The 19,335-nt window shown below is 43.7% G+C and overlaps 1 protein-coding gene across 6 annotated transcripts in view; it reads right to left on the bottom strand.

Annotated features, from left to right (window-relative positions):
* PDE4D (phosphodiesterase 4D) overlaps positions 1-19,335 on the bottom strand; it is a 624,753-nt gene that overhangs the window by 345,477 nt on the left and 259,941 nt on the right. The window lies entirely within an intron of this gene.

The following is a 19,335-nucleotide window of genomic DNA, read 5'->3' as shown; positions in this document are numbered from 1 at the left end:
TTTATTATATATATAAGACCTTAATTTTTTTATTACATTATGGGATGCACATTTGGAAAACCACAGGCTTCCCATCCCTGATATAAAGTAGAGGGTCAGCTGCATTCTCTCTCTCCCCACCTCTGGCATGGCTTCTTCCTAGCTGCTTACTCCCCAATGGCAGGGCTGCCATATGCCTGAATTTTCCTGGACATCATTGGGATTTTAAAGGCAAAATTGACGTCTGGGGGGAATTTCTGAAAGGTGGTGGCTTTGTCCTGAATCTTGGGCAAGTCAATTGAAAAATCATGGTTTTTTGTGTATGTTTTTTTTTAAAAAAAAAATGCTGAGGACAATAGTGGGGTTGGGAGGTGTAAACACAAAGATGGGAAAAAGATTTCTATCAACCCTTGCTGTACTATAAATAACCTTCATTCTGCTTTGCATGAATTTCATATGACCTGGGTTCTGTCATGCCTCCCAAAATGTCTAGGGAGGTTCCTCAAGGCAGGAATAGATGGGCCTTTGGCCTGTTTCAGCAGGGCTTTTCTGACATAACATTGGGCCCTTTTCTAGGTTCTCCCACCTAATATGAGTCTTTTAAAAGAGGCCCCGTGGAACATGTGTACTCTGTATCCATGGGACCTCTTTTAAAGGACTCACGCTGTAATTTGTTCAGTGAAAAAGAAATGGCTTTTTCTGAAGTGGCATTCAGGCTGTGGAATGCATGGCTGGTACATCCACTCTTATCTTCCTGGTAGAAGACATTTTATTCCCCCTTGGCTTTCAGCTTAGGACCTTAAGGAGTTTTATTGGTGCTGTTTTACTGATGCATTGTTCACCCCCCCCCCCAATTCTGGTCCTCTGCTTTTGAGTTTTTGTTTAAATATGATATTTTCTATTTTCTATTTGCGTTTTGTGTTTTTTAACATTTCCATAATTCGGGAGGATAAAGCCTTTTAATTGTTGCTGTTGTTAGACAGATGGAAGTTACAAACATTTTCAAAAGTGGAGGACTGGAGTTACTTTATGTCCACATGAGAAAAACAAATGGATTCTTATACAGCCAAAAGACCCTTTCCATCCAAAGCCTAATTGCTTTATTCCCAGCAAGGTAGATTTTATGCTTAAGGGTGAAAGAGAGACTGAAAAAGAATACTGAAGCAACAACAATAGGCTGAGATAAACATTTTAGCACATGCTTCCCTGAACAAACTGCTTAAATCACTTCAGTTTCCCCCTAGAGATTAATCTGGCAATCCACATCTTGTTTGTTGTATAATTAAATTAGTGATACCCTGTGTAAATCTAGTACTGGTAACAAGATATTTCCATGTAACCTCTCACCCAAGGCTTGACAATAACATCTATCAACCAAAGGATATATAAGAATTATTATTATTATTACCCTAGTAGTAGAAGTAGTAGTAGTAGAATGACATTCCACTCCAGCTGGGGAATCTAAAACAATACCATAATATATACAATGAACCACGATATCAATACAGTGGTACCTCAGTTTACAAATGTAATCCGTTCCGGAAGTCCATTCTTAAACTGAAACTGTTCTTAAACCAAGGCACGCTTTCCCTAATGAGGCCTCCTGCCATCGGTGCCCTTCCACTGTTCGGATTCCGTTCTTAGACCGAGGTAAAGTTCGCAAACCGGGACACTACTTCCGGTTTTGCAGAGTTCGTAAACCTAATTGTTCGTAAACAGGACTGTTCTTAAACCAAGATGCCACTGTAATTTGTTTGCATTGTGACATATGCTCAGTTCTCATGTGCAGAATGAGCAGGGAACATAGGTGTTGACCAAAACAATAAAACAACAATATACAGAAAGCTTCGTGCAATCAATTGGATCGGTGAGCAGAAAGGAATCAGGCAAGCTATGGATCCCACTGGCTATGTTGTAGTGGGGTTTCATTTCTCAATGAGGAGGATTATCATTTATACATCACTATCAGTATGCATGACACTCTACGAAGCAAGACACCACTACCACCAAGATGAATCCTGGTTCCAATGATATTACAGTCAAATGCTGGCCCTGCCGTCACCAAAGGTTGTCATGGGTCTACACCTCAGCAAGGAGCCCCAAAGGAGTTTGGCCTGCTCCTCCTCTTGATCATTGCAACTGACTTGTTTACATCTCTATTGCTCTGGCTCAGAGGGGATGAGCGAGCAAACAACAATGAGCATGCTTGCTCCTTGGTTCTGCCTGGCAAGTGAGCATTAGCAATCACGAGGAACAGGAGCAGCAAGAACTGTCAGCAGTGGCAATGAGGGTAGACTCGTGGAGGGAGGTGTCTTGTTCAGGGTCCACCACCCCCTTAAAAAACACAACCTGTAGCTGGCCCTAAGACAACAGAGGAGAAGCATAATTATAGTTTCAAAAAGGGGGAAATGGTGTGACATCGTTTTAAGGGACAGAAAAGTAGGAAAAGAAATGTCACCACTGGTCAAAATAAATTACCGTATTTTTTGCTCTATAAGACTCACTTTTTCCCTCCTAAAAAGTAAGGGGAAATGTGTGTGCGTCTTATGGAGCGAATGCAGGCTGTGCAGCTATCACAGAAGCCAGAACAGCAAGAGGGATTGCTGCTTTCACTGCACAGCGATCCTTCTTGCTGTTCTGGCTTCTGAGATTCAGAATATATATATTTTTATTGTTTTCCTCCTCCAAAAACTAGGTGCGTCTTGTGGTCTGGTGCGTCTTATAGAGCGAAAAATACGGTAGGTTAAAATGTGTGTACTCCCTGAATTATTATTTTTTGAAATGTATGTGAGATTGACTTATTCCATCATAAAAAGATGGATTATTTCCTCTTTTATAACTGTATGCATCTTACTTGTTGATGAAGTGTAAAATAGAAGATGTTCCAAAAGAAAATAAAAGAGAAAAGAATTGTAGGATCACTATTAGGACTACTTCCCATCCAACACATTTTTTCCACATGGGATACCAAGATTTTATAGATATAGATAGATAGATAGATAGATAGATAGATAGATAGATAGATGAATGCTGCATGTGAAGAAACAGTCACAGAATCATAGAATTGTACAGCCAGAAGGGACCCTGAAGACATCTAGTCCAACCCCCTGCAGTGCAGGAATATGCAGCTGCCCCATACAGGGATCAAACCTGCAGTCTTGGTTCGAACCAATGCAGTCTTATAGATGTGTGTTATTGGCAGGCCAACACCAACATGCATCATCATCATCATCATCATTATCATCATCATCCCCACCACATGCAGACAAACACTGCTCCAACCTTCATCTAGGAAAGCAGGTATCACCATTCATGCAAATTTCCTCGCCAGGCAAAAGCACTGAAAAGAAGTTGTGGAGCTGGTCTAGTAAGGGAGAGAGAGTGTGTGTGTGAGTGTCCTGGACAGAAGCCCAGGGGCCATATAGAGAGCCTGGAGGGTTGTGTTTGGTCCCTGGGCCTATGTCTCCCCAACCCCTGCCCTAAATTACGCTGTGCAGACTGCACCAGGTGGAGAGAGCACATGCTGGGCCATGCGCACATGGCTCTTATGCAAATACAACACCCAGTGATGGCACGTAAGAAAGCTGCAGCATGACGCAGATCAAGATGAGCTGGAGGATGCAACCGGATTCTTCAGAGCCTTGCAACTTGATACGTGGAGATTAAATGGGCACGGAAAAACAACAACAACAACGCAGGAGAGCCTCTAGCTAATTAGTAACCGCTCTCCTCCTGGAACTCCCTCACATCTCAAGCCTGCTTAATCCAGTATGATAAATATTCTCACAGGTTCAGGGAAGCAGAAAACCCATTCGGAAGGCACAGAGACGAAAGAAAATCACAGCAATTGTCTCCACCCCCTCCCCCACCCCGCCTCATTCATAAAAGAAATCAGAAACATGAATAACGTATGAGGAAGGCTTTTGCCGTGCTTGGTGAGGAAACGACAAAAGGAGGAGATTAGCTTAGCATTTCTTTTATTGTTCTTATCCCCACCCCACCCTCTTTGTGACTCTGAGATACGATTAAGAGAACAGCCGCTCTTTCTGCCAGTTTGTAATTCCAAACTGCTCTTGTACGTGGAAACTTAGGGAGCTCTCAGGCAGCAGGGACAAGAATGGGAAAGCCAAAAGCTCTTCTTCTCATCCTTCTCGGGACATTCATAATTCGCCTGCACCTATGGATCTGCACCAGACCCAACACAATTTGATACTGACCTCAGGAAGGATATCTGAATAAATAAGCCCCTCTTCCAGCCGTAAGGAAGTCTAAAGTGCTATTGTCATTGTCCAGTGTGGAACAGATCTGCCACGATTATTATAGGATGCTAATCGCACCTGCCCCCACCCCACTCAGTGTGGGGAGGTATCAATGGATCTCTCTTCTGTCCCGCTTCCCCTGGCTGGGTTTTCAGGTTCACACTCGCATCTGTGGCACTGGGGAGAAGAGGAGCAACAGCTGCAACACATGCAAGCAAAGGCCAGATGGGGAGGGACTGGGGTCGCCTCCAGACTGTCAGTATCTTGCAGGAGGAATGAAAGCCAGAACTTTAGGTTTGTGCAGTTAAAGCAGATTAAAGTGCTCAGATGCTGTAGCACAACAAATGAACTGAAAAACAACAAGAACACAGACTTTTTTGTGGTTAGGGAAATGCCATGCAGTGGGAAGAATGATTAATGGGCAGACTCAAACCAGTGTGTTGTGGAGGTTAGAGTGTCAGAATAGGTAATCTGAGAGACCAGGGTTCAACCCCATGCTCAGCCAAGGTCACTGGGTGACCTTGGGCCAGTCACTACATCTCTGCCCAACCTACCCCACAGGGTTGTTGTGAGGATAAATCTGAGAGGGAAAAGTAAGGTATGCCACCTCAAGCTGCTTGGGGAAATGGTGGGGTATAAATGCAGTAAACAAACGAACAATCAGGAATTCTTTCGCTGTGATTCCTCCACTGCAGGGGGTTGGAACCTCGGACCCTTGGGATACCTTCCAACTCTACAATTGTATGAAATAAAGGAGGACAAATGCTCTCATTGTCATATAACCTCCCTACAAGCCAATCCGCACAAACGCGCAAACAAAAAGGCCAGATATAGTCCAAGCTCCATGTAAGTTTTCTGCAAGCAAATCAGGCTGAATGCTCAACAAGCTGGTCTTTGGGAGGAAGGATGGGGGGGGCAGCTCCACTTTTGTGGGCTCTCAAGCAAAGTACCCTACATTGGGTGGGCCTCCTCTAGCTTAACTGGGTCATGCCAAACAGCTGGACCCGGGAACCGTCTACATTTCCCCAGAGCATCACTCTGGGGCATTGTGGGAAACAAAAATGGCGGCTCCCAGATGCAGATGGAGTATAGGAGCCCACTGGAGACCTGCGAGCTGTCCAGGGACACCATGCACTCTGCCTGAGCTGCATTGAGCATTCCTCTGATTCTTCTCTCCAGGCAGGGATCAATTGTGCCCTTTGGCTGTTGAAGAACAAACTCCTAGACATGGATATAGCCAAGGGGGGATTGGGAGGGGCAGCTGTCCCCCCAATCAATAAAAATACATAGCAAACGGAAGTTCTGCCCCCCCCCAACAAAAGGTCTGCCCCAACAAAAATCCTGGCTACACCCATGTGCCTAGACTTTCCTTTTGCTCAACAACAGAGCTGAAATACATTTCTACCCTTTCTGAGCCTAGAATCCACTGGATCCTGGAAACCAATATTGAAATATTTTCAGGAGTGGAAAGTAGATTTTGCCTTGGGAAGCAACTTCCGCTGAAACCTGTTTCATTTGGTTATAAATAGCAGCTCATGTGTTTTTATTAGGAAGTGAGAATCAAGTATGTGTATGGAGCAATGTATAGTAAGCAAAAGTCCGTAGGCGACAGCTTACTTTATCAATGTCATTAAGCAGGCTGCATTCCTAAGCATTAAAGAGACACCCTACCAACAGCTTTTTGTTAGCAAGCACTTATCACTTGGGTATCTTACTGCTTAAGTAAAGGCGAGAACGTTTACCATGGGTGGGGATGTGGGTTGATACTGGAATTCAACCCGAAATGGTACACCCTGCCGGATACCCCTTTCCTAAGCGCTCTGCATCAACACTATTATTTGAAACCTGTAATAGAAGACTAAAATATCTCTTATGTGTATGCATACTTATATATACTGTAGCACCACGGCGAGTGGGTAGGTGGCTGTGCATTCCCACTGGTGTAGTTCGGCAATTTTAGACTGAATGTCCTTACTCCCCCACCTTACCCCATCTTTATATAGCAGCATGTATTACCGGTACTTCATTTGTAACGCTAGAACTCTCAAAACTTGTGGACATCCAATGAAGCTGAATATTGTAAGATTTAGGGCAGATAAAAGAAAATAGGTCTTCATGTGGCACATAGTCCAACTATGGAACTCGCTCACCCAGGAGCCAGTGATGGCCACCAGTAATGTCCGACTCTTCGTGACCCCATGGACCAGAGCACGCCAGGCACCCCTGTCACCAACTTGGATGGCATTAAAAGAGGCTTAGACAAATTAATGGAGGAGAGGGCTATCAATGGCTACTAGCTATGATGGCTGTGCTTTACTTCCACAGTTGGAAGCAGCAATGCTCCAACTGAAAGGCATCAGAATGGGGGAAGCTGATCTAAACATTGCCCGTCTATGATTCCAATTTAGCTCATACATAATTCTTTGTAACACTGGCAAAACCACTGTCAGTTAGACTGATACAACTGAATGATGGTGATCTAGCAGACGATTCTCAAGTGTCAATTTGGTCAATGAATTTCAAACAATTTCTTTGATGCAATGCACAGGGCTTTAAAAGTTGGAATACAAGTAGTAAATGTTTCTTTTTCTTATGAAATGGTTCACTGTGACATCACTTGGGTACCATCCCTACCTGCCTGCCTGCCTGCCTAGAAGTAATTAATGGTGGAAAACAGAAACAATACAAACGTGAAGAGCATTTTATATGCCACTATTTAGATGTTACAAGAGTTCTTCTAACTTGAAATGACATGTCGCCAGCTCTGGCAATTGTATATTTCTTTTCTATTCTTTTTATAAAAAAAACCCCTGCTTACAGTATATTTTCATGCTGCCTTTGCTCGAGAGAGAGCAGACTTAGTATGCCTCAAGGAACATTTTTACAGATTCTTCTTCCTTTTTAGCAAGAGCAGCTGTCACTTGTGCTGTGACTGTGGATGGTTCTTCTGAATATTTGATAGGCTCCAGCTGGGTATTATCAGGCCCAGAGTTTCAGCATCTGGTATGTTGGGGGCAGCTGCTGGTGCCCACACTCTCTAGAAAGGCCCATGAAGTCTGACATCTACTCTGCTTGCCCCCATGATGACACTGAGCCCTTATGACATTGCTGGCGGTGCCTGCTGCCACTCAGGTCCCTTGGTGTTCACCCAGTAAAAGGTGGTACAAAACTGCTGGGATTGGCTCTGGACAGCCTCTCGGCCCCCATCCCAGCACCACTAGGCTAGTTCTGGCAGCTGAATGACCTGTGGCTGCAGTTCCTGGAAGGCCCAAAGTGGCTGAGGCCAGCAGCAGCAAAGTTGGGGAGGCTGAAGGAATGGGGGCAGAGGCACTGGAGGTCCAGTCAGGACTGGAAAGTGTCATCAGTGACACTATGCCAAGGGCCCATTAAAGCCTGGAGCAGGCCCTGGTCATACTAAGGATGTGTGCCTTCTTCTTAAGAACTTCAGTAAGCAAAAAGCGGTAGTGGATAAACCTTGTTCTTGTTTTTATATGCTTTGTGTTTTTTATATTGTAATTTTATTTACAAAAATAAATATATCTAACAAAAGAAAGCATCTTGGTCTTGGGAGAAAGAGGGTTACTATTTCCTTGTTAGGTTATTCTGACTTGTCATCATGGGGTCCTCATCTTTATTGTTATTGCTTTGAATTGACTTAGTGTCATTGCTTTATGTAGTGTTGATTTTGTTAGCTGGATAGAAAAACTAATAGAAAGGACATTTCAGACAGGGAAGACAGGATGAGATATCTAATAAGCGAATTAAGGAAATGTAGCAGAAAAAGGGACAGTTAAACAAACAGGCATAGAATGGATTTGATGTCAGTCTCTAGTAGAATATTATTTCTAAAGCTAGAGATGAAGCTGGTGCCAGGATTCACTCGGCCCTAAGCATATCACTGCTGTTGGGCTCACATCTGATGGCAACCTGGGCCTCTGCTTGGTGGTGTTAGGCACCACTGCACATTTCCTCTGCTGCTGGTCCCTTGCTTCATTCCCCTCCCCAGTGTGTGTGAGTGTCCTGAATGTGAGGTGAGCAACTGCTTGACTCTGATCCACTGTGGCCACCCATCACATGGAAGTTCCCAACGTGCAATGTTTGACCTGACATCATTTGGGAGCATTACATCTTGGGCAATACAGTCGTACCTTGGAAGTCAAACAGAATCTGTTCAAGAAGTCCGTCCGACTTCCAAAATGTTCAAAACCAAAGTGCGGCTTCTGATTGGCTGCAGCAGCCAATTGGAAGCCACGGAAGCCATGTCGGATGTTTGGCTTCCAACAATAGTTTGCAGACTGGAACAGTCACTTCTGGGTTTGTGACATTCGGGAGCCAAAATGTTTGGAAACTAAGCTGTTCAACTTCCAAGGTACAACTGTACAGTGGTGCCTCGCAAGACGAAAAGAATCCGTTCTGTGATTCTCTTCGTCTAGCGTTTTTTTCGTCTTGCGAAGCAAGCCCATTGAAGGATTAGCGGATTAGCGCTATTAGCGGCTTTTAGCGGCTTTTAGCGGCTTTTAGCGGCTTTTAGCGGCTTATCTGCTAATCGGATCAGCTGATAAGCGGCTTAGCGGCTTAGGAAAAGGGGGGGGGAGGGAAAAAAACCAGCAGGAACTCGCAAGACATTGTCGTCTTGCGAAGCAAGCCCATAGGAAATTCGTTTAGCGAAGCACCTCCAAAACGGAAAACTCTTTCGTCTAGCGAGTTTTCCGTCTTGCGAGGCATTCGTCTTGCGGGGCACCACTGTATACCAGAGTGGGGGCAATCATAGATGAGAACCAACCATGAGTTCAGCTCCCTTTCAAGAGCCATTCACTAATTAAACATATCCACAGGGGTGGGGCATGAGGCAGAGGTGGCATGGCTTGGCAGGATGCCCAACTATGCCAGTCCCTGATGATGGGTCTGGACATGTAAATATAACTTTGGAATGGCACCTTGGCCTTATTAAGAGGCATAGCTGTCTGTTCCCAATGGTTTTCCTGCACATGGTGGCTGAGGAATGTTCCAGTGTTTCCCAAACTTGGGTCTCCCACTGTTTTTGGACTACAACTCCCACCATCCCTAGCTAGCAGGACCAGTGGTCAGGGATGATGGGAATTGTAGTCCAAAAACAGCTGGAGGGCCAAGTTTGCAAATGAAACCCATTTTAATAGAATCATGCTTTATCTTTTCGTTATTCATTTGTATATTTCTTAAGTACTGTTGTTATGGTACTATGGAAGGGAATACTTATTTCCCCGCTTACTTCCTGCCCTGCATCCCCTTCCAATTTCCAAAACACAAGGCTTAAAAAAAAACCCTTTGTAGGCTTCTCCTGCAAAATAAAGCAAATCTGAACTAACAGCTCTTTTAAGTGCTGATCCATTAAGTAGACTTAGGAAATATATTGGGTTATTTCACATTTCGTACAGTAGTTTGATAGAACTAGGAAATTCAGCAGAGTTTTCAAGACTAAGACTGAAATCCTAATACCACCTACCTTGGAGTAAGCCCTATTGAATTCAATAAAACTTACTTCTGAGTAGCTAGATGTAGTAAGGGTGGCAGCCTAAGTTAGCAACCCTTAACAGGAGGGAGTGTGTGGATCTGAAGCTTGTTGCTAAGATCCAGACAATGATCCACAAAGGTAATTAAATGCACCCACACTAGCAAACACCAACTGGTTTATTTATAATGATCAAACTATAAACCTAGCCAATTCATCATTTCCAATGCATCAACAAATGTTACAAATATAACCTTTAAATATAACTCTTCAAATGTAGTTTGGACGCTTAAGTTTAGAAAAGGTATGAAGAGGAAGAAAAACACAAGAAAAGACAGAACTCAAAATATTGGTAGCTACCTTGCAAATATCAGGTACGCAGACTTGCACCAACTCAGCTGGCGCCTCCATGATAGCAGAAATGCTTGTGGGATGCTGCAGGCACCACTCTCAGTTCTCCCCCTACTCTTAACAACCATCTCTACTGCATATAACAATGTGCTTAGGATGTACATGGTCACAGTAGTTATTGCCAATGCAGCAGCACCAACACAATGTCTGTCGCATGTAATCTCCTGATAGCAGCACAGTACCATATGCTTAGATAATACACCATTGTGGCAATTGTTGGACTTTATTCTCCTATCTGCTGGTGCAGTGCCTCATTTGTTCAGGAAACATATCTATGTTTTTAAAATGTGATCAATTTCAGCAGAGGCCATGGAATAACATGCTTCTGAGGGTATTAGTAATCTGGTCGATATTGTGTACTCAGACTTTAAAAAAGCGTTCGCGAGATACTAATTGTGACAATACCTTTTTACAGGTGATGATTGCCAGGCTTATTTTTACAGCACTGATCATCAATCAGACTCGGAGGGCTTCTCAAGAAGGGAAAAGTATATATGAAACTGCTCTTCCCTTATGTTAGCTTTTATGTGTAAGGGTAAACAGTTCCTACATTATTAAAGCTGTGGCATAAAAAGAGAGGCATAAAACTTATTTTAAAAACTTAACAGCAGGAGAAGGTAAAGGCCACTCACTTAAAAATCAAATGTTTAATAACTGTAGTATTTTGTTAATACTTCCTAGTGCTAAATATTCTTTTCGATAGCCACCTTGCAGATCTTGTTGAAAAGTAAGGTAAGTTCCCTCCCCTGCCAGAGATATGTATGTAGGATGGAAGGCTGTCTAAGATCTGCAGAGGCCCACAAGCCAAACTGGGTATGGCCTGGGTCACAATCTTCCCCATTAAGCCATTTTCTGCAAACCGCACCTACCTGCCCCACACCTGATATCATGTGCCAGCCTTAAAGTGTGCTCCAAATTGTTCCTTGGCAAGTGAGGCATGCTCTTAGTGTCAATCAGCTGATATGGGATGACAGCAAACCCCAGTGGGATCAGCTGCACTACGGAATTCCCAGTTGGGACCTCCACATGCTCCATGCTGTTAACACCAACCAGCTGATTGGTGCTTACAGGAAGCCCAAATGAGATGGCAGATGCAGTAAACCCCCAAGCAGGGCTTACTGCAAGTGCAAAAATTCCTTTGAATCACTGGATTGATGTCAAGCCAACAATGCAGCAGCCACGGCTTGAGACACGCCTGGGAAGAGGAAATGTTTCTGTGTTTTGAACTGAAACCACTGGGGCAAACCATTTTCCTCTGAAGGATTGGATCGAGCTATGTCTGCAAAGGATTAAAAAACCAACAACTTTAGGCTATGTGGTGCCTTTGTCATGTCAGTGACCAACAGGTGGGTGGCCCCTGCTCACTTATCAAAATAGTCCATGGGTGGTCAGGATGCAGCCCACCAGCAAGCTCCTGCTCCCCACTGCACTGGTCATCAATGACTGGATGGACAATGGCAGAGTTTCTCAAAAGTGATCAGCAGAGTCTTAATATCTTGCCATTAAGGGGCCCTGTGACTTGATTAGAAGACAACTACCCCATGCCATGGCCACAGCTGCAATCACAATGGGGCCTCACCGCTGTTGCTTCTGAATAGCACAGATTATTTGATGGTGTACATGGAACTCCTCCAATCTGTCTTGAGCATTCATTCCCCCCCCCCTCTTTTGTAACCAGCCATTTTAAAGAACCTAAGAAGAGCCCTGCTGGATCAAGTCTAACATCCCATTTCCCCCTGTGGCTGACCAAATGCCTATGGAAAGCTCACAAGCAGAGCATGAACACAGCAATCCTCTTCCACTGCTATTGCTCCCCGGCTACTGTTATCCAGATTCCAGAGGTAATATATTAGCACCATGTCTAGTAGCCTTTGATTTGTTTCCAAATATTCCACAGCAAATTAAAGTGGGCCAGCCCTACCATTAAGCAGTGTGACATAGTAGCTGTACTTCCCAGGTGCTGAGGGACAGGGAGTGGTGATGGAGAGCTGAAGAACAGAGTTGTGTGTGACATGTGGTCTTCCTGGTACCCTTAAGCTAGCCTGATGCCTCTTCACCAGCACCTCTCAAACTACCAGTCTGGTTGGTTTCTGCATATGGATTGAAAGGGCACTGTCTTGTCATTTCACTCCAGCAGCACAATGTCTTGGGCCAACCCTGATATTAAAACTATGTATTGTAGTTAGTTAGATAGAATTGATGTTCTTATTGTTTGCATTACCAAGGTATCTAACGTACCCAAACTCTGCCCAATGAATTTGAACAAAGGATCTACATTGAATGATGGAGTTACAGAATGTTCCAGTAGCACAAAGAGAGTGGACATATTTACAAGGCCAGATGGCACTCACGATCCAAAAATGCAAAATTGATGGTAATGAATTAATTATTGCTGCTATGGAAGAACGGCCTTGCAATTTATTGTTGATAGAGCTTAAGCCTCTTTAGCTGGTAGAAAGAATTATTAGGACTCAGAAGGAAATCAATATAGCTATCAAAAGGACCATATATAATTCAGTGGTGCTGGCATTCTAAGGTTTGTGTATAGTTCAGCCCACCCTGATTCAAAAAGAATATAGATAGAGCACAGTTGGGAAACATTGTTAATGACTACATTGATCGGTGGGAACTTCCTTCTGTCTGACATTGATGGTCAACAGTATAAACGAGCTAAAACTCAGACCCAGACAAGTTGTCAAGAAACAGACATTTCAGCAGCCCTTCTCTAAGAGTTGCAGAGTATCTTTACATTATAAATTGCCGGAGGCTGGATGCAATTCGACAGGGGCTGGTGTATACTGTCAGACGCCTGTGCTTTAATAAGATTCCTCAAACATCTCCAACTGACCACAGCAGTAAACAGGATTTCCAGCAGGATAGATCATTGCCTTGATCCACTAAGACAGTTCTTCTGGTATAAAGTTACAATGTGTAACCCCTGCCAGCTATTATGAAAAAGGATGGGGGGGGGGAGAGATAAATAACTTGGTTTGCTAAAAAGCTCATCATGTCTAAACTCAAAGCCCATTCACATGGCCATGGGGTATACTGACAGGAGTGAGCCAGCTGTGAATTGCACCGAGCAAGATGGAGTTCACTCTTTATTAGCAAAAACAGGATCTGCACAGGCGAGTCAGGCCAAATCAGCACAGCAACTTATCTCCAGCAGTTCTTGCCCCCATGAAGCAGTTGCTGAGACTGAAGGTCCCTGCCTCCCAACAGCTGCCCAATTCCCTCCTCTCCAGGGTTTTCCCCAAGCAATCTGAGACTTGTGTCTGTGTGAAACTAACTTCTTCGCCCTCTTCATGCCTCTCCCGGTTATGGGAGACTAGGGGGAGGGAAGCTTGTCACAGCAGGATGGGAAGACAAGGCTGAAGAGAAAAGGTTATCTTATATACCAGAGGTCATCAACAAGATGACCTCCAGAAGTCCTGGACTATAACTTCCATCACCCCTGACCTTTGGCCACATTCTCTAGGCCAAAGCTCCCATTCTCTGATGGGAGCTGGAGTCTAATAACTTCTGGAGGGCTTAATGTTGGCTCCTGCTCTATCTACTAATATAAATTCATTCTCTGAGTGATCATTCCTTATGTTGCCAAAATGGCACCTTGAAAATCAAAGAGGCAGGTATTGGTGGGCTCTGGAAAATCCTTGGTATTAAAATCCTTTAGAAAAAAAATAGCTGGGGAGAATCAAAAACAACTCAAGAAAGACCAAGCATGCTCAGTGGCCACAGAAGACTGATGGGCTGGACAGAAAGTGCTGGTTGGGAGGATGGAATGGAGTGGAATGGAAGGATGGCATGGCTAAGTGACTGGCTAAAGTGAGAACACTTCACACTGCAGCGTTTTGTTGTTGGTTGCACTTATAAGGCTGCAATATAGTTCTCATTTGCTACCATAGGTCTTGCACCAGCACTGTGATTTGAGGGAAGCAGCCCCAAAGTAACAGTATAAAAGGACCATCTTTATTAATTCAAAAAGACGTGACAAAGAATCCCATGCATATCCTGTGACTCATTAGCAACTCATACAGCAGAAGTTACAGCCTCTGCTTGCTTCCAGCAATAAAAGTGTCATGGAGATGTTGTTCCTCTGTTTTAAAGGAAGCCTCAGAAGAATTCTTGTTTGCTGAGAATTACTTTACTTGGAAATTTTTCAGTTCTAAAGAGCAATGCGTTAACAGACATTTCATTTAACTAACATTTCACTTGCAACTCATTTCCAACATAACCACCAATTCTGTTTATTTTTATTTGCAGACGTATTTCTACACCACCCACTCACCTAAAATATCAAGGCGGCACACATCATAACATATCGTATAAGAATGCAAAATAATCACAAGAATGACAGGCTCGTCTAAAATGAATGAAGATCTATATCTATATCTATATATCCAACTGAATAAACCTGTCAGGATGAAAAAGTCCTCAAGGGATGCCTGAAAGTCAAAAGCAAGGGTGCCTGCTGGGACAATATTGCACAGCGTGTATTCTGCAACATGGGACTGGCGTGACTAATTGCTCAATTTCTAGATCCCATCTGCACTATAGATTTAAAGCAGGATCACACCACGTTAGGCACTCATGGCTTCCCCCAAAGAATCCCAGAAACTGTGGTTGTTAAGGCTACTGAGAATTGTTATTCCTGTAACTGAGCTACCATTCTGGGAAGCTGCAGTGCTGTGAGGGGGAAAGGGGGTCTTCCAGCGACTCTCAGCACCCTTAACAAACTACAGTTCCCAGTATCCATTGGAGGAAACCATGTCTATTTAAAGTGGTATAATAGTGCTTTAAACGTATAGTGCAGATGGAGCCCTCTGCTTCAGAGATATGGGGGACAACTAAGGTCTTATTCACACCACACATTTAAAACATTATGATACCACTTTAAATAGCCATGGCTTCTCACAAAGAATTATGGGAGCTTAGAGTTGTGTGGAGATGCCTATTCCTCTCTCAGAGTTACAGTTTCCAGAGTAGTTTGACAATCAATCCCTCTTCAAATGGAATTTAGGGAACTGTAGTTCTGTAATGGGGAGTAGGGTGGGGGTGGGCTTTCTAAAGAATAAGAATAAGAGTAATACTTTATTATTTATACCCCACCCATCTGGCTGGGTTTCCCAGCACCTGTATCAAACTACAGCTCTCAGGATTCTTTGGAGGAAGCCATGGCTGTTCAAAGTGGTATCATAGTGCCTTAAATGTGTGCTGTGAATATGGCCTAACAGCAATCCAGATGATCTCAGCGATCAAACTGCAATTTTCACTTTCATATTCTCCTTTCAGAGTGACCAGAGATCAATACATGGAAAGAATAACACGCAGTATTACATTTGTAATTTCTTCCCCAACATATTTTCAGCTCGGGTGAAAGCATGAGGTGTGCCAGTGTCAATATCACAATACAGTGGTGCCTCGCAAGACAAAAAGAATCCGTTCTGTGATTCTCTTCGTCTAGCGGTCTAGCCCATTGAAGGATTAGCGGATTAGCGCTATTAGCGCTATTAGCGGCTTTTAGAGGCTTTTAGTGGCTTATCTGCTGATCGGATCAGCTGATAAGTGGCTTAGCGCTATTAGCGGCTTATCTGCTGATCGGATCAGCTGATAAGCGGCTTAGCGCTATTAGCGGCTTTTAGCGGCTTATCTGTTGATCAGATCAGCTGATAAGAGGCTTAGCGGCTTAGAAAGGGGGGGGGGACCAGCAGGAACTCGCAAGACATTGTCGTCTTGCGAAGCAAGCCCATAGGAGATTCGTTTTGCGAAGCACCTCCAAAACGGAAAACTCTTTCGTCTAGCGAGTTTTCCGTCTTGCGAGGCATTCGTCTTGTGGGGCACCACTGTATAATATAGGACTGCGTTTAACAGGCACTTTATGCACCCCACTTTTAGAGTCAAGATATATCAGAAACAGGAATAATTTCCCAAAAAATCATCCTTGAAATCAGTTCTAATCTGACAGCTATTTTGTCCATGATAAGCATTTCCCATATTATGCCAAACAAACCATCCTAGCATAGAAGTGGTAATTGGGGGAAATTACCAATTGTCTTCCAGAGAATTTGGCTAGAGGTGTGGCTTGTTCTGCATGTCCAATATGATTTTGAGCTTCTGTTTCCTAAGCAGATGTCCACTGCCCCATCTCTATGCAACATGGCAAACTGTTTTTGAAGCCAATGGGATTTCAACAGCAGCTTGTGGTACGGCAGCAGGGGGGGGGTGATTTTCAGTGGATTAAAAAATCTGCATAATCAAGGCTTCAGGGTCATGTAAAATGGCTGGGCTGGATGAATCCCAAGCCAGAATTAAGATTGCTGGAAGAAATATCAACAACCTCAGAAATGCAGATGACACAACCTTGACGGCAGAAAGTGAGGAGGAATTAAAGAACCTTTTAATGAGGGTGAAAGAGGAGAGTGCAAAATATGGTCTGAAGCTCAACATCAAAAAAACGAAGATCATGGCCACTGGTCCCATCACCTCCTGGCAAATAGAAGGGGAAGAAATGGAGGCAGTGAGAGATTTTACTTTCTTGGGCTCCATGATCACTGCAGATGGTGACAGCAGTCACGAAATTAAAAGACGCCTGCTTCTTGGGAGAAAAGCAATGACAAACCTAGACAGTATCTTAAAAAGCAGAGACATCACCTTGCCAACAAAGGTCCGTATAGTTAAAGCCATGGTTTTCCCAGTAGTGATGTATGGAAGTGAGAGCTGGACCATAAAGAAGGCTGATCGCCAAAGAATTGATACTTTTGAATTATGGTGCTGGAGTCCCATGGACTGCAAGAAGATCAAACCTTTCCATTCTTAAGGAAATCAGCCCTGAGTGCTCACTGGAAGGACAAATCATGAAGCTGAGGCTCCAATACTTTGGCCACCTCATGAGAAGAGAAGAGAAGACTCCCTGGAAAAGACCCTGATTTTGGGAAAGATTGAGGGCAAAAGGAGAAGGGGACGACAGAGGAAGAGATGGTTGGACAGTGTTCTTGAAGCTATGAACATGAGTTTGACCAAACTGCGGGAGGCAGTGGAAGACAGGAGTGCCTGGCGTGCTCTGGTTCATGGGGTCATGAAAAGTCGGACACGACTAAACGACTAAACAACAACAACAAAACATCTCTTTGGGTTTACCAATGACTCCTACTGAAGATGACGACATGAGACCTTCAGATTCAGAAGCTTAATACTTAATTCCACTTAATACTAAAAACAACAATCCAATTTAAATTATTTTAATCTTGTTTTAATATTCTTAGTTATTTAATAACATTATAAGTACAATATATTTATGTTAATTGCAGGCCTTGTGATTCATATTTCTTTATTTTCCCCTTAGTTCTCAATATACAGCATATTTCAAATTGATGCATCCTTTGTACATGTTATGTCGTGTATGCATGTTTATAATAGACCACTGAGGATGACTTGTGACTGAAATGAATTTGGTTTACTTCTAATTAAGTTGATGTATTATATTTCCAAATGAGTATTCAAAAGTTATGCCTCTCTAATATGTTCATAGTCATGATACAAAGCTGCTGTGTCAAACTAGTTTATACTATCATGCTTTGCGGAATTTTAACGTTTAGACCCCAATTTGATTCAAGCTTTTTCTCTCCCCCCCCCCCAAGTTGGCTTGAGACATATTTCATCTACTTTAACACATTCATTAAAATTAAAATGTAAGAACATAAGAAGAGTTGGTTGGATCAGGCCAATAGCTCATCTAGTCTAGCATCCTGTTCTCACAGTGGCTGAACAGTTGCCTGTGGGAATCTCTCAAGCAAGACTCAAGCACCAGAGTACTCTCCCCTCTTATGGTTTCCATCAACTGGTATTCAGAGGTACTCCAACTGTGGAGGCCGAGCATAAGCATTATGGTTAGTAGCCATGGATAGCCCTCACTTCCATGAACAAGTGACTTCATAGATGCCAGCAGCATCCTCCCAAAACTCAGAGATTTTTGTAGGTACCAGCAGCAGACAGTGAGGCAATGCAGATGATGCTCCATTGCTCTCTGCTGCTTACTGAGAGTTGAGGGGTGAGGCGTGGGGGGACTGTGGTGTGGTGGAGCCAATCCAATGCTCCTGCTGATGTGCACCACCACCCTGTGCCCAGCTTCCTGTGCCTTGCGCCTCTGCACCCCTTCTCAATAAGCAGCAGCACCCCATCATGTTGGGAAGCCAGGAGAGCAACGGGCCTTACCTGTGCTGCCTTACTGGCTGCTCTCGGATGCCAGCGAAAGATATCAACGTTCTTTTGGACCCACAGGCACATGATGGCAGCCCCTGGATATTCCTATGGATGGGTGCCATCACTGAGTCTTAGGCAGCCATTGAGTTGGAGCCGGGAAGCAGGAGTCGGGGATCAAAATAACAGGGTGGTGTAGGGGGTAGGGATGAAGCTGGGAGTCTGAGGGTAGAGAGCAAGCCAAGGCAGGGGAGACTTATCACTGCCCAAGTAAAATCCCATCCTGAACAAAAAGCCTTTGTAACTCTTCCTGCTGCGGTGGGCCAATGACTAAGTAGGGTTGGTGAAATCGCAGTACCTGAAAATCCTTTACTGGCTAGGGAGATGTTCCCTGGTGACTCAACACACAGGATACCTGTGGTGGGAAGAACAATGCGGTCCGAGTTCTAACCCTGTTAGCTCCTGATAGTAAGTTCTGGATCTTTCCCTTGATGCATCTTGAATCTTATATGCTTTCTATCCACAAGCCACACATCGTTTCCTATTGGCTTCATGCCAAGTTACACTTTCAAAGGTAAAACCCTATGTCTCCTTGAAATCTATGCTTCATTGAAATACATGTTTCCATTAAGTAGCAGCTTGGTCTTAGCTTCTACAAGTATTCTTCCATCTCCATCTTAAGTTTCCTTTCTGGACATGCAGCCTCAGGTAATGAATTAGTGCAAACCTGTCATACAAACAGCAGTGCATGCCCTTTAGGCTAAAACTCTCTTCTTCATTTAATTAAAATGATTACATTTGTATTAATTTTTTAAAAAAGAAACTACTCTAGGCTTGTCATTCTTCCCTTTCTACGACATCACCATTCTCGGCACCACATTTTATTTTTAGTTTTCCCCCAAAAGAAAATGCTTGAATGACAGGTAGCCAACAAAAAGAAGGAGAATGCAAAAAGAAAGAAGAAAGAAACGATCAGTGCAAAAGTCAATGGACTATTCTCAG

The sequence above is a fragment of the Podarcis liolepis genome, assembly GCF_965112155.1.
Source record: "Podarcis liolepis genome assembly, chromosome: 11".
In the NCBI taxonomy this organism is placed as follows: domain Eukaryota; kingdom Metazoa; phylum Chordata; class Lepidosauria; order Squamata; family Lacertidae; genus Podarcis; species Podarcis liolepis.
This window is presented reverse-complemented; position numbering and strand designations above follow the sequence as displayed.